This window comes from Heterodontus francisci, chromosome 34 (assembly GCF_036365525.1).
Source record: "Heterodontus francisci isolate sHetFra1 chromosome 34, sHetFra1.hap1, whole genome shotgun sequence".
In the NCBI taxonomy this organism is placed as follows: domain Eukaryota; kingdom Metazoa; phylum Chordata; class Chondrichthyes; order Heterodontiformes; family Heterodontidae; genus Heterodontus; species Heterodontus francisci.
Genome location: NC_090404.1, coordinates 23,199,118 through 23,213,385, shown reverse-complemented (window position 1 = coordinate 23,213,385; position 14,268 = coordinate 23,199,118). Strand labels below are relative to the sequence as shown.

General features: G+C 47.1%; 1 pseudogene; it reads right to left on the bottom strand.

Moving 5' to 3' along the window:
- Positions 1-11,408, bottom strand: part of LOC137348727 (zinc finger protein 585A-like) — a 93,703-nt pseudogene extending 82,295 nt beyond the window's left edge.
- Positions 11,409-14,268: the final 2,860 nt, after the last annotated feature.

The following is a 14,268-nucleotide window of genomic DNA, read 5'->3' as shown; positions in this document are numbered from 1 at the left end:
TCTGATTTTTTTTGACAAAGTATCATTTAATTATAACACTGTTACATAGAAACAGAGAGAATCGGAGCAGGAGTAAGTCATTTGGCCCTTCGAGCCTGCTCCGCCATTCATTATGATCATGGCTGATCATCCAATTTTAAAAAAAATTCATTCATGGGATGTGGGCGTCACTGACCAGGCCAGCATTTATTGCCCATCCCTAATTGTCCTTGAGAGGGTGGTGGTAAGCTGCCTTCTTGAACCACTGCAGTCCATGTGGGTTAGGTACACCCACAGTGCTGTTAGGAAGGGAATTCCAGGATTTTGATCTAGCAACAGTGAAGGAACGGTGATATAGTTCCAAGTCAGGATGGTGTGTGACTTGGAGGGGAACTTGCAGGTGATGGTGTTCCCATGAATTTGCTGCCTTTGTCCTTCTAGTTGGTAGAGGTCACAGTTTTGGAAGTTGCTGTCTGAGGAGCCTTGGTGCAGTGCATCTTGTAGATGGTACACACTGCTGCCACTGTGCATCGGTGGTGGACGGAGTGAATGTTTGTAGATGGGGTGCCAATCAAGCGGGCTGCTTTGTCCTGGATGGTGTTGAGCTTCTTGAGTGTTGTTGGAGCTGCACCCATCCAGGCAAGTGGAAAGTATTCCATCACACTCCTGACTTGTGCCTTGTAGACGGTAGACAGGCTTTGGGGAGTCAGGAGGTGAGTTACTCGCTGCAGCATTCCTAGTCTCTGACCTGCTCTAGTAGCCATAGTATTTATATGGCTACTCCAGTTCAGTTTCTGGTCAATGGTAACCACTAGGATGTTGATGGTGGGGGATTCAGCAATGGTAATGCCATTAAATGTCATGGGGAGATGGTTAGATTCTCTCTTGTTGGAGATTGTCATTGCCTGGCACTTGTCTGGCGCGAATGTTGCTTGCCACATATCAGCCCAAGCCTGGATATTGTCCAAGTCTTCCTGCATATCTACACGGACTGCTTCAGTATCTGAGGAGTCGCGAATGGTGCTGAACATTGTGCAATCATCAGTGAACATCCCCACTTCTGACCTTATGACTGAAGGAAGGTCATTGATGAAGCAGCTGAAGATGGTTGGGCCTAGGACACTACGCTGAGGAACTCCTGCAGTGATGTCCTGGAGCTCAGATGATTGACCTCCAACAACCACAACCATCTTCCTTTGCGCTAGGTATGACTTCAGCCAGCGGAGGGTTTTCCCCTGATTCCTATTGACCTTAGTTTTGCTAGGGCTCCTTGATGCCATACTCGGTCAAATGCTGACTTGATGTCAAGGGTAGTCACTCTCACCTCACCTCTTGAGTTGAACTTTTTTGTCCACGTTTGAACCAAGGCTGTAATGAGGTCAGGAGATGAGTGGCCCTGGCGGAACCCAAACTGAGCGTCACTGAGCAGGTTATTGCTAAGCAAGTGCCACTTGATGGCACTGTTGATGACACCCTCCATGGGTAGAGCAGGGGCAGGAATGGATGTTGCAGGTTCCGGGATTTAGATGTTTCAGTAAGAACAGAGAAGATGGTAAAAGAGGGGGGGGGTGTGGCATTGTTAATCAAGGAGAGTATTACAGCGGCAGAAAGGACGTTTGAGGACTCGTCTACTGAGGGAGTATAGGCCGAGGTTAGAAACAGGAGAGGAGAGGTCACCCTGTTGGGAGTTTTCTATAGACCTCCGAATAGTTCCAGAGATGTAGAGGAAAGGATAGCGAAGATGATTCTTGACAGGAGCTAGAGTAACAGGGTAGTTGTTATGGGGGACTTTAACTTTCCAAATATTGACTGGAAATACTATAGTTCGAGTACTTTAGATGGGTCAGTTTTTGTCCAGTGTGTGCAGGAGGGTTTTCTGACACAGTATGTAGACAGGCCAACCAGGGGCGATGCCACATTGGATTTGGTACTGGGTAATGAACCCGGCCAGGTGTTAGATTTAGATGTAGGGGGGCAATTTGGTGATAGTGATCACAATTCGGTTTGGTTTACCTTAGCGATAGGCAGGGACAGGTATATACCGCAGGGCAAGAATTATAGCTGGGGGAAAGGAAATTATGATGCGATTAGGTAAGATTTAGGATGCGTAGGATGGGGAAGGAAACTGCAGGGGATGGGCACAATCGAAATGTGGAGCTTATTCAAGGAGCAGCTACTGCGTGTCCTTGATAAGTATGTACCTGTCAGGCAGGGAGGAAGTTGTGGAGCGAGGGACCCGTGGTTTACTAAAGAAGTTGAAGCGCTTGTCAAGAGGAAGGCGGCGGCTTATGTTAGGATGAGACGTGAAGGCTCAGTTAGGACGCTTGAGAGTTACAAGCTAGCCAGGAAGGATCTAAAGGGAGAGCTAAGAAGAGCAAGGAGAGGACACGAGAAGTCATTGGCGGATAGGATCAAGGAAAACCCTAAGGCTTTCTATAGGTATATCAGGAATAAAAGAATGGCTAGAGTTAGATTAGGGCCAATCAAGGATAGTAGTGGGAGGTTGTGTGTGGAATCAGAGGAGATAGGGGAAGCGTTAAATGAATATTTTTCGTCAGTATTTACAGTAGAGAAAGAAAATGTTGTCGAGGAGAATACTGAGATACAGACTACTAGGCTAGATGGGATTGAGGTTCACAAGGAGGAGGTGTTAGCAATTTTGGAAAGTGTGAAAATAGTTAAGTCCCCTGGGCCAGATGGGATTTATCCTAGGATTCTTTGGGAAGCTAGGGAGGAGATTGCAGAGCCTTTGTCCTTGATCTTTATGTCGTCATTGTCGACAGGAATAGTGCCGGAAGACTGGAGGATAGCAAATGTTGTCCCCTTGTTCAAGAAGGGGAGTAGAGACAGCCCTGTTAATTATAGACCTGTGAGCCTTACTTCGGTTGTGGGTAAAATGTTGGAAAAGGTTATAAGAGATAGGATTTATAATCATCTTGAAAAGAATAAGTTCATTAGCGATAGTCAGCATGGTTTTGTGAAGGGTAGTTCGTGCCTCACAAACCTTATTGAGTTTTTTGAGACGGTGACCAAACAGGTGGATGAGGGCAAAGCCGTGGATGTGGTGTATATGGATTTCAGTAAGGCGTTTGATAAGGTTCCCCACGGTAGGCTATTGCAGAAAATACGGAAGTATGGGATTGAAGGTGATTTAGTGCTTTGGATCAGAAATTGGCTAGCTGAAAGAAGACAGAGGGTGGTGGTTGATGGCAAATGTTCATCCTGGAGTTTAGTTACTAGTGGTGTACCGCAAGGATCTGTTTTGGGGCCACTGCTGTTTGTCATTTCTATAAATGACCTGGATGAGGGTGTAGAAGGGTGGGTTAGTAAATTTGTGGATGACACGAAGGTCGGTGGAGTTGTGGATAGTGCCGAAGGATGTTGTAGGTTACAGAGAGACATAGATAGGCTGCATAGCTGGGCTGAGAGATGGCAAATGGAGTTTAATGCGGAGAAGTGTGAGGTGATTCACTTTGGAAGGAGTATTGGGCTAATGGGAAGATTCTTGTTAGTGTAGATGAGCAGAGAGATCTTGGTGTCCAGGTACATAAATCCCTGAAAGTTGCTACCCAAGTTAATAGGGCTGTTAAGAAGGCATATGGTGTGTTAGCTTTTATTAGTAGGGGGATCGAGTTTCGGAGCCACGAGGTCATGCTGCAGCTGTACAAAACTCTGGTGAGACCGCACCTGGAGTATTGCGTGCAGTTCTGGTCACCGCATTATAGGAAGGATGTGGAAGCTTTGGAAAGGGTGCAGAGGAGATTTACTAGGATGTTGCCTGGTATGGAGGGAAGGTCTTACGAGGAAAGGCTGAGGGACTTGAGGTTGTTTTCGTTGGAGAAGGAGGAGAGGTGACTTAATAGAGACATATAAGATAATCAGAGGGTTGGATAGGGTGGATAGTGAGAGTCTTTTCCCTCGGATGGTGATGGCAAACACGAGGGGACATAGCTTTAAGTTGAGGGGTGATAGATATAGGACAGATGTTAGAGGTAGTTTCTTTACTCAGAGAGTAGTAGGGGCGTGGAACGCCCTGCCTGCAACAGTAGTAGACTCGCCAACTTTAAGGGCATTTAAGTGGTCATTGGATAGACATATGGATGAAAATGGAATAGTGTAGGTCAAATGGTTTCACAGGTCGGCGCAACATCGAGGGCCGAAGGGCCTGTACTGCGCTGTAATGTTCTAATTCCATCACTTTACTGATGATTGAGAGTAGGCTGATGGGGCGGTAATTGGCCAGGTTGGACTTGTCCTGCTTTTTGTTTACAGGATATACCTGGGCAATTTTCCACATTGCAGGGTAGATGCCAGTGTTGTAGCTGTACTGGAACAGCTTGGCTAGGGGCGTGGCAAGTTCTGGAGCACAGGTCTTCAGTACTATTGCCAGAATATTGTCAGGACCCACAGCCTTTGCAGTATCCAGTGCCTTCAGTCGTTTTTTGATATCACGCGGAGTGAATCGAATTGGTTGAAGTCTGGCATCTGTGATGCTGGGGACTTCAGGAGGAGGACGACATGGATCATCAACTCGGCACTTCTGGCTGAAGATTGTTGCAAATGCTTCATCCTTATCTTTCAGTAACCTGTTCCTGCTTTCTCCCCATATTCTTTGATCCCTTTGAACCCAAAAGTTATATCTAACTCCTTCTTGAAAACAAATACAGCCTGTGCCACTAAAACGTCACAGTCTGCGCCGTTAGGCAGCTGCCAGGATTAAAGATGGCGCTGCTCAAATAATCACAGGATGGCAACCTAAACACATGGCAGCACACAATGGCCGGAGGGGAGAGAGCAAGCCAGGGAGGGGTGGGAGCGAGCGGGCAGGTGGGTGAGCCAGCGGTTGGCGGTGTGGCAAGCGGTCGGGGGTGGTGAGCGAGCTGGCCAGGGGCTGACAGCGAGCAGATGGGCAGTGGGGGGGAAGGAGGAGAGTGCACCTGCCACCAGCAAGGTCTTCGGCCACACTCTCCCCATTCCCCAGACCCCCTTCCCGCACCCCTGCTCTCTCCCCACTACCCAGACCCACTCTCCCCCCACCCCTGCTCTCTTCGGCCCGGATCCCCCCACCATCTTTGCATGCGCCAACCAGTCCTGGCACTGCGGAACACAGCGCATGCGCAGAGGGCGCTGTTGGATGACATAAGCTGCCAGCTGCGTTGTCAGTAATCACTTTGTCTCTGAAATCCCCCCACTCTTCTGAACTGCAGCGAATATAATCCTAACCGACTCAATCTCTCCTCATACGTCAGTCCCGCCAATCCACGAATCAGTCTGGTGAGATACAGCACTGAAACAGGCCCTTCAGCCAACCGAGTCTGTGCCGACCATCAACCACCCATTTATACTAATCCTACACTAATCCCATATTCCTACCACATCCCCACCTGTCCCTCTATTTCCCTACCACCTACCTATACTAGTGGCAATTTATAATGGCCAATTTACCTACCAACCTGCAAGTCTTTTTGGCTTGTGGGAGGAAACCGGAGCACCCGGAGAAAACCCACGCAGACACAGGGAGAACTTGCAAACTCCACACAGGCAGTACCCAGAATTGAACCCGGGTCGCTGGATCTGTGAGGCTGCGGTGCTAACCACTGCGCCACTGTGCCGCCCTCACCCTTCGCTGCATTCCCTCGACAGCAAGAACATCCTTCCTCAGATAAGGAGACCAAAACTGCAGACAATATTCCAGGTGTGGTCTCACCAAGGCCCTGTATAAATTCAGCAAGACATCCCTGCTCCTGTACTCGAATCTTCTCGCTAGGAAGGCCAATATACCATTTGCCTATTTTACCACCTGTTGGACCTGCTTGCTTACTTTCAGCGACTGGTGTACGAGAACACCCAGGTCTCGCTGCATATTCCCTTCAGTTTATAGCCGTTCAGATAATAATCTACCTCCCTGTTTTTGCTACCATTATGCTCAAACACCCCCACTGTGCTCCATCTTAAGTTATTGAAGCAAACTGGTTGAGTAATGGTAGTTTTGTACAATTTTGCATATGTAATGAATAAAATTGCACTGTACTCAGAATACAATTTCATGAGACTTACCTGACAGCTGATAATTGGTTTTACAGAGCTTCATGTTCTCAATGTACTGCTTCTGTCTATTTATAGCTTGTTCATGTAAAAGGTGTTCTGTGAAGACGTGTCAACTTTAATGGAAAGCAATATATATAAACATACCAGATGGCACGTTCTGGTACCTTGGTAAGTGATGTGCACAAATCAGTAGATATATAAATTAATAAAAAGTAAACATTTATGAGACATTGACAATCCAGAAACTTTGAACATAAGTGGGGTCATTTTTCTTATTTTGTGCTATGACATAATCACCTGAACGAAGCAGGAAGCAAAACCAGGTAGGGAGGATTGTATACCAGTTATACAGCCTGTCCAATTTACTGTCCATTAACTTAAATAGACAGGAATATCACATACATTCTGTTAGGAGCATGTGATACTCCCGACCCAATTTTCTTTTGGACAATTATTTACCTCCAAGCACAAAGAGGAAAATAACCTTATTAACTTTAGGAAATGTGGTGCCTCTTTTGATAGAATGCTTGTTTCTAAATATCATGACTCATGGTAGATTTTATAATATAATTAGTCACATTATAAAGATTCTAAACTAAAAACAGTCTTGTTTGCAGTGCAGATCTCATCATAACCTCAATGAAATCTGATTAAAATTGTGGTTTTCCTCTTCAAATGCATCATAAACATTGTACCAGATCTTGCTAGTGACAGTGGAAAAGTAATGAGACTAGTGTTGTACCTCTAGGAAGCAAATCCTGCACTCTGGGTCCCACTACCTGGTGGGACGTCCTGCCCCATGTGCCCAAAGATCTGTGGGTCGAGAATCGGCCTGTTCAGTGACCTGAAGACCCATGGCAGAAACTTGCGACCTTGAGTAGACATCATCCTCGAATTGAGGGACAGCTGACGACAACCTCGACCGCAGCAAGTTTGAGGTTCTGTTGCATCAGCCCCAAATCAGGCTCAAAAATTTGGTAATGACCCTGTGACAATGCAGCAGGTCCAATGGACAGCTGTATATCCCAACAGTGATGAACACATCTGGCTTCTGTTCTACTGCATCAACTGGTGAAGTGGCAGCTGCATTTAACAGCAAGCTGAGCTGAAAATCATAATTATTGTGTTAGCTTGGAGAAAGGCAGCACTCTGTATATATATATTCGTACATCTACAGACTACTGTGCCAGAAGTCTCAGAAGCCCAGTGACCATTTATAGTGACTGCAGAGAGCTCACAGAATAGTTGCACTGCAGCCAATGCACAGCACTTGTGGTGCAGGACAGCCTTTTCCAGATAATCTTAAGCAACGTCAAACCACACATTGAAGAAAGATGGCCAGAGTTATACTCCTTGTCTTGCATCACTATGGTGCAAAAGACGGTTTCACACTGAGTCAAGGTTCACAGCTGGGTTGTCCAACCTTTTTGCGTGGCGGGTAGAGGGGGGGGGCACATTACAATTTTTGTCTTACATGGGCGGAGGGTGTGGGGCAGATCAGCCACTTTCGGAAAGATAAAGGCATTAAAAGCTATCTTACTATTGATCAAAACTACAACAAAAGTGCATTTTTGTGAAGAAGCTTTAAATGAGAACACTAATTTATTGACTTACTTTCTGGTCACTATGTTGGACACTGATTTAGTGAGATACCTGGCATGTTTCTGCCAGCACAAGTAGCCAATGTTTGCCCACACACTTCTTGTAGTGATGCAATGTGTTCTGGATAGATGTCATTCTATCACTCTCTCTCCCTCTCTCTGTGCCCCCCCTCTCTCTCTGTTCTCCCTCTTTCTCTCCCTGCCCACTGTCTATCTCTGCAATAACACCCTCTCTCCCTGCAACCCCCCACTCTATCCCCCTCTCTCTCTCTGACCGGCTCTATCTCTCTGACCCCTAACGTTCTCTCTCTGCCTCCCCTCTCATCCACCTGTTACTCTCACGTCCCCCTCTCTCTGCCCCACACTCTCTCTGCCCCCTTCTCTCTCACCACCCCCCCGCCTCACCCTCTCTGCCTGCCCTCATCTCTCCCCATCTCACTCTCTGCCCCCTCTCTATTTACTCCCCCTCTCTCTACCCCTTTATCTGTCGGCCCACCTCTCTCTCTCGCTGCACCCCCCCCCCCCCCCACCCACCTCCCTCTCTCTGCTCCCCTCTTTTGCTGTCCCGCTCTCTCTGCTCCCTCCCCCACTTGCTCGCTTTGCCCACCCTCTCTCTGCCCCCTTGTCTCTCTCCGGCAGAGAGCAGGAATGTTCAGCAGATGGTTGATCAGTTTTTCTCAAATCTCAAGTCAGTTTCACAGCTGACAGATCCGGACATCGGGAACAGCAGTTTCTGAACTTCGGACAGATTCGGGGTTTTCCAGCAGGCTTTTAAAAAATCCAGAATCTGTCCCAAGTTCAGAAACTGCTCTTCCTGATATCAGGATCTGTCAGCTGTGAAACACAGCGCCATTTATTTTTATAAAGCTGTTCTGCAAGAGGACGACAAAGGGAAATTTCTCATCTCCAGTCACGGAGCCCTGATGAGGATGAGGAACGGCCCCGGGTACAGTTTACATCCGAGGGCCGGATGGAAACCTTTGGCAGGCTGGATCCTGGCCTCCGGGCCGTATGTTGGACAACCCTGGTTTACAGTGTGGGGCAGTAGACAGTGAAAGTGGAGATGAACAATGAATGGAATTCAGCCATACACCTGAGCAAACCGATAAGTGGAAATTCCAGATCACTTCAGTTGTTGCAAAGCACAGGATATATTCAGTTTATACAGTTCATGCTCACTGCAGGATATTCACATGCAGTAGCCAATTCGCGCAGGGTTTTCTGAAATTACTTCAGACACACACTGCTGTGTAAATGGGAGCAAGTTTCAAATTCCTATTGACAGACCAATGTTTTTGCTGCAGACCAGCGACTTGCCAGCTACTGATCCTGCACCATTAATTTTAAGCCATATCAAATGAGCTGTGTCAGTTCTCAGGTGGTCTCTGCTAAGATATCCCATGAAGGCAAAAACAAACATTGGGAATTGGTCATACATACAAACATATGAATTAGGAGCAGAAGTCGGCCATTCGGCCACTCCAGCCTGCTCTGCCATTTAATACGATCATGGCTGATCTGTTTGTGTCTCGAATTCCAAACTCCCAAAATCCTTTGATTCCCTCGCCTAACTAGAATCTCTGTACCCCCACCTTAAAAATATTCCATATCCCTGCTTCCACCACCTTCTGAGGCACAGAGTTCTAAAGTTGCACAAACCTCAGAAAAAATTTCTCCTCATCTCCATCCTCAAACAATTAGGTGACCCCTAATTTTAAGGCTCACCCACAACAGGAAACATCCCCTCCACATTCCCCCTGATAAGACTGTTCAGGATCTTATAAACTTCAATCAAGTCTCCCTTCACTCTTCTAAGCTCCAGTGAAAACAAGCCCAGTCTGTCCAAACTTTTATCAAGACAACCCACTCATTCCAGGTATTAATCTAGTCAACCTCCTCTCAACCGTGCCAAAGTATTGACAACCTTCCTTAAATAAGGAGAACAAAACTGCACACAGTATTTTAGGTGTGGTCTCATCAATGCCCTGTATAACTGAAGCATAACATCCTTACTTTTATTTTCAATTCCTCTCATAATGAAGGATAGCATTCCATTAGCCTTCTTTATTACTTGCAGAACCTGCATACTAACCTTCTGTGAATCATGCACTAGAATACCTAGATTCCTCTGCACCTGAGTTTCTAAAATCGTTCTCCGTTTCAGTAATACTCTGCTTTTTTATTCTTCCTGCCAAAGTGAAGAACTTCACATTTTCCCACATTATACTCCATCTGCCAGATTTTTGCTCATTCACTCAACCTATCTATAATCGGTCTGCAACCTCCTTATGTCTTCTTCACAACATACTTTCCTACTTATCTTTGTGTCATCTGTAAATTTAGCTATCATGCCATCGCTCCCCTCATCTAAGTCATTGATATAAACTGTAAAAAGTTCAGACCCCAGCACAGACCCCTGTGGGACACCACTCGTCACTTCCTGCTAATTAGAGGTTGAAGTTCATTTCCACCAATTGTAATAAAATAAAAAATAAAAACGACTTAAAAACAGCTTTGTGGTTGTCCAGCATTTAAAAAAATGGAACTGTCAGCGATTAAGGTCGGAAAGGGAGAGGCCAATGGTGGATTTCCGAATCCACCATGTCGGAAATCCGCCATTTGCAGAAACTTCTCATCCCTGAGCTACTTGTGAACTCGCTGGTGTTTCAGCAGGTGGGATGACTGACTGAATCGTTTCCCACACTCTGAACAGGTGAACGGCCTCTCCCCAGTGTGAACTCGCTGGTGTTTTAGCAGGTCGGATGAAGTAGTGAATCTTTTGGCACACTCAGAGCAGTTGAACGGCCTCTCCCCAGTGTGAACTGGCTGGTGTCTCAGCAAGGTGGATGACCGAGTGAATCCCTTCCCACAGTCTGAGCAGGTGAACGGCCTCTCTCCAGTGTGAACTCGCTGGTGTTTCAGCAGGTCGGATGAAGTAGTGAATCCCTTCCCACACTCTGGGCAGGTGAACGGCCTCTCCCCAGTGTGGACTCGCTGGTGTGTCAGCAGATGGGATGAAGTTGTGAATCTTTTCCCACACTCTGAGCAGTTGAATGGCCTCTCCCCAGTGTGAACTCGCTGGTGTTTCAGCAGGGCGGATGAAGTAGCAAATCCCTTCCCACACTCTGAGCATGTGAACGATCTTTCCCCAGTGTGAACTCGCTGGTGTGTCAGCAGGTTGCATGACTGAGTGAATCCCTTCCCACACTCTGGGCAGGTGAACGGCCTCTCCCCAGTGTGAACTCGCTGGTGGCTCAGCAGGCTGGATAAATGAGTGAATCTCTTCCCACACTCAAGGCAGGTGAATGGCCTCTCCCCAGTGTGAACTCGCTGGTGTTTCAGCAGGTTGGATGAAGTAGTGAATCCCTTCCCACACTCTGAGCAGGTGAACGGCCTCTCCCCAGTGTGAACTCGCTGGTGTGTCAGCAGATCGGATGAAGTAGTGAATCCCTTGCCACATTCTGGGCAGGTAAATGGCCTCTCCCCAGTGTGAACTCGCTGGTGTGTCAGCAGGTGGGATAACTGAGTGAATCCTTTCCCACACACGGAGCAGGTGAACGGCCTTTCACCAGTATGAACTCGCTGGTGTACAGTGAGATCAGATGATCGCCTGAACCCGGTCCCGCAATGAGAACACCTGAAAGGTCTCTCGTCATTGTGAACTCGTTGATGAGACATCAGTTCAGCTGAACCTTTAAAGCAATTCCCAAAGTCTGAACATTTAAAAGGTCTCTCCCCAGTGTGAACTCGCTGATGTGTCAGCAGGTTGGATGATTGAGTGAATCCCTTCTCACATTCTGAGCAGGTGTGTCCACTCTCCAGGGTGTGACTGCGTGGACAAGTTTCCAGCTCAACTGGATAATTCAATCCCTTTCCACTGTCCCCATATTTACTTGGTTTCTCCCCAGTGTGACTGCTCTTGTGGTTCGACAGGCCAGATGATCGTCTGAAGCCACATCCACACAGAGAACACGTTATAATTTCTCCCCAATGTGATCCGTGCTTTTTCCTTCCACGTTCAAAATCTGATGACTTTCAGGTTACGATAAATTGGGCGACTCCAGATTCTGATCTGACGTTTGCTTTGCATTTCACGGCTGCAAATCCTCCCCTTCGAAAACCCTGTGAAATTGTTTTAAAACAGAAAATTGAGTGTAAGAGAACCCACAAAAACACAAAGGCAGGTTGGGAAATGGAGCTGAATGAATCTGGTAATTTATGGGGCCGCTTTGAGGAAAAAGTGACAATGAAAGCTGCTGGATTGACGCACAACCCCAACTGGTTCGCGAATGTCCCTCAGGGAAGGGAACCTGACACCCAGTCTGGACCTACACAACACTCTGCTCTCTCTGGGAGAAGAGAGAGAATCAGTGAGAGGGAAAGAGAGAGAGTTGGGAGGGGTGGCGAGAGGGGAGGTATTTTATATATCTACAATTCGACCAGATCTTTGACGGAACCTCCCAAACCCTCAACTTCCATCATCCAGAAGGACCAGGGTAGCAGGTGTATGTGAACACCATCATCTCCAAGTTCCCCTCCAAGTCACACACCATCCTGAATTGTCTGACATCCAGCACTGGATGAACAGAAATTTCCTCCAATTAAATAATGCGGCTCTTAATTGATCCATCCGTGTTTCTCAACTCTCAACAGCGTGTGTACCTGCCCTGATATCCCCTTCCCCAGGCCTGTCAGTCAAATCCCCCACTCCTCCCAGTCCACAGCTCAGCCTAGCAGTTTGCAGCTTCCTGCACCTTGAGCCAGCCCTGCCCAGGTGTGGCCCAGTCCAAGGGGAGTCTTTGTGGAACCAGGGAGGGGGGACCTCCTGCCCTGTGCTGTGTCCTAAATGGTTCCTCCCCTCCCCCAGGCCCCTTTATAACTGAGCTCAGTTTCCTTTAAAGTTTTGTCCTTTGATGTTACACTTTATTAATCTTTAATTCCTCCAAAAGAGCCGGAAATCTGGCTGCCGTTAACCCCAGGCCTGTCACCGGGGAGAAGCCCCGCAGCTGCCGCCCCGCTCGGTGCAAACGCGGGACCGGGAGCTTCTTATTGGGGGTATTGAGGCCTATTACTGCATGTTTCTTAACCCTCCGCGCCCGCCGGCTCCACCAAGCCGCCACTTACCGACTACAGAAGCGACTCTCCACCGCTTGCACTCGCTCCAAACACTGCACCGCAATGAGCCTGCGCACCCGGTACTTGACCTCTGACCTGCCAGCGCGCAATGTCCGGGTGATTGACGGCAGCTCCTGACCAATAGCAGGAGCGGGGCGGAACAGGAGGCCTCCATGCGTAGATCAACTTTATCTCCCTTAGCGCCTCGGCCCAACTCGTCCCTTTACTATTTATATGTCTATATGAAAACTTTGGGATTCCCTACAATGTTGGCTGCCAGTCTCTTTTCATGCTCTCTCTTTGCTTCTCTTGCCTTTTCACTTCCCCTCTGTATTCTGGGTGGTTATGAACCAGCTTCCCGTTTCACCTCTCTCCCCTCTTTTTACATCAGCGCGAGTAATAGAGAGAGATGAAATGCAGGATCCCAGGTCATTATCACCTGTACAACAGTATACACAGAGTCCAAATCTCCCCCAGTGAAGCCCTGAGACACAAAAACCAGAGATCCAGGGAGTAGGACAGAACTGAGATACATAGAGAGGGAGAGAAAATCACAGAAAGTATTGTTAGGAACAGAGATCAGATGGCACAGCTACTGAGAGAGTGACAGAGACAGTTCTGGAAGACATGGATAGTTAGATAGAGAGAGAAGAGATTATAAAAAGAACTTGCAGAAATATAGAGAGGCATAGATATAAAGGATGTCGAGAGATAGTGACACATAGAATGGTATATAAAGAAATATACTGAGATATGAAGAAAGACATGGAGAGGCCCTCCCCCTCCGCCTTGTTGTAAAAATATCTCAAACCCCCTAAAACACAAGACTTTTTTCTGTAGGTAAGAATGAGTGACACAGAGAAACATATATCTTTATGATGATTCCCCTCTGGAGAAAGCTCTTGTCCAATAATTCCTCTTGCCAAAACACACACACACTCTCTCTGAATCGACATGTTGCCGCTTCTAAAAATACCCTGGAGAGAGAGAAATGAAACATTGATGAAAACAAAACAAAGACTTTTTAAAATAGAAGACACATCAATAGCCCAGGGCTCTTTTTCTCTCTGTCACTCACTAACATGGACAATCTCAGCATCATTTACACATCCCCCACTATAAACCCAGAGACTGGAAAGAGGGGACAGATTTAAAATGTGAGAGGGGCAATTGGGAGCTGAGATCTTGCCCATTGTCATGTTAATCCAGGTACCATGGCTGCTTTGACCAGAGACATTCCAGGGAGCTGCTTTTTGATGATCTGTGAATTTATCCATACAAGGAGATTGTTGAGAGCATTTGCTGCATCTTTCAGTGAATCTACAGGAGGACAGTGACATGACCAGGGCCCAGTCTGTCCAGAAGCTGCTAAACTCTCTCTAAAACTGCCATTAAGGTGCTAATTCCTTATCATTGTCCTAGGATTTATCTTTACAAAGGGTGTGAGAAGGGAGCTGGGAGGGTGCTTTTCTACAAATGAAAGCAAAATACTGCGGATGCTGGAAATCTGAAATAAAAACAAGAA